This window comes from Equus quagga, unplaced genomic scaffold, assembly GCF_021613505.1.
Source record: "Equus quagga isolate Etosha38 unplaced genomic scaffold, UCLA_HA_Equagga_1.0 202573_RagTag, whole genome shotgun sequence".
NCBI classification, from domain to species: Eukaryota; Metazoa; Chordata; class Mammalia; order Perissodactyla; family Equidae; genus Equus; species Equus quagga.
The window spans coordinates 14006-16023 of NW_025798593.1; the positions used below are offsets into that span (position 1 = coordinate 14006).

The window sequence follows — 2018 nt, forward strand, 5'->3', positions numbered from 1 at the left end:
CATTTGGAACTAACTGTGAATTAGTGTCATATATATTTATTTTCTTTAAAATTTTAAGTTTTAATTCAGTTTTAGGTCCATGCCTAGTTAATAAAGTTCTTAGCTCTGACCTGAATAAAGATAAGGAAGCTAGAACTTAGGAGTTCAGATACATAATTACAAGGTGTTCATAACATGGTATGTTACTGCTCAATTAATTCCCATACACCATTTTTCAATCATTTCTGTTAATAAAATTGTGACATGTAGCTGGCTGAGCACATGGCTGTGATGCTGGTGTTTTCTGACTATATGTTCAATCTTCTGGAGATTGAATATTTGAAGTGAAAATATTGTTCTGAAATTTTAGATGACCTCTATCATTCAAGGATCTCCTAAGCTGACAACATGATGCAAATAAGAGTTAAGTCTGTTAAGTTAAAATACTTTTTTTTCCTGAGTATTCTTAGCCTTATATCAATGAACATATATACTATCAAGTTTTACCTGAGGTATGATGTGTAAAAGTACTTCCTACAAAATCTAAACTTCAGTTCCTAAATTTTTGCAATTTTTATTACATAACCATTGTAAAAATAGGTATTCGAATTTTAGTATTTTCTTCCATTTTAATATCCACTTGTTCTTCTTTCAGTGGGCACGATTTCCAGTGCAGATGGGCATTGGTAACTACACAACTGTGTTCATTCTTTTAGGGTTAACAGAGGATACTGCACTTTGTGGCATTTTACTTATTGAGTTTCAAGGAAATCTATGTGGTCATATTAGTGGGCAATGTCAACATAATCACGTTAATCAGAAGCAGACCTCAGCTTCATACCTGATGTACCTTTTCCTCTTCCATTTGGGCTTTGTAGATATTGGGTACTCCTCATCAGTCATACTTGTCATGCTCATAGGCATCCTCAGGGAAGGAGCCTCTCTTCCTGTTGCTGGCCATGTGGCTCAAATCTGTTCTGGAGTCACATTTGGGAGAGCTGAATGCTTCCTGCTGGCTGCCACAGCCTATGATTGCTATGTGGCCATCTGCTTGCCAATGCTCCACTCCACTCACCTGTCTTCCAGAATCTGCATTCTCTTAGTGAGGATGTTCTACCTGAATGGATGTGTGAAAGCTTGGACAATTTACTAGCTGTTTATTAAGTCTGTCCTTCTGTGGACCAAATAATGTCACTCACCTTTTCTGTGACTGTTCATCACTTTTAAAACTTTTTGTTCTCAAGATTTTATTTCTGAAATAATTCCAGCCATATCTTCTAGATCCATCATTGTGGTCACTGTGTTTATCATTGCTCTCTCTTATGTCTATATCCTTTTCTTCATCCTGAAGATGCACTCTACTGTGAGGCGGCACAAAGCCTTCTCCACATGCACCTCCCACCTCAGAGTTGCCACTCTGTTCTTTGGGACCATTACATTCATTTATGTGATGCCCAAGTCCAACTACTCAGCTGAACAAAACATAGTGGTGTCTGTGTTGTACACAGCTGTGATCCCCAAGTTGAATCCCCTCATCTACCGTAAGAGGGACAAGGAGGTTAAAAAGGCCATGGGAAAACTGATGGCTAGAAAACATTGATTGTCCTGAATCAATCAGATTTTAATAATAAAGACTGTAAAATGAGGACCTCTTCTGAAGATGAATGGACAATGTACCAAGTAAACTTCACTTTATATTCATAGTATCCTAAACTCATAAATTTCATTATGTCATTCTCAAGAAAATTTTCAGTGTAAAAAATAAATATGGATTCACTAAGATGGGAACATCTAGTTCCCATATTACCAAAAAAATATAAATAATGATTTGCTTCCTCCTTCTATCACTTACCATTCTTGTACCTATAGGTAATACCTTTTCAAATAAGTTGTATTCTCTTTGAATTCAGTCTTCTGAATTAGCATCTGGAAGCATCTGAGACTCCTTGAATGGGAAATAAAGGGTAATGTTGGTATCCAAGATCTCATCATCTGATAGAGGTGGTATCTATATTCTACAGAGTATTTAAGGGTTGAAA

At 36.4% G+C, this 2018-nt stretch overlaps 1 pseudogene; it reads left to right on the forward strand.

Annotated features, from left to right (window-relative positions):
- The first annotated feature begins 655 nt into the window (after positions 1 to 655).
- Positions 656 to 1579, forward strand: LOC124233422 (olfactory receptor 5P3-like; annotated as a pseudogene).
- Positions 1580 to 2018: the final 439 nt, after the last annotated feature.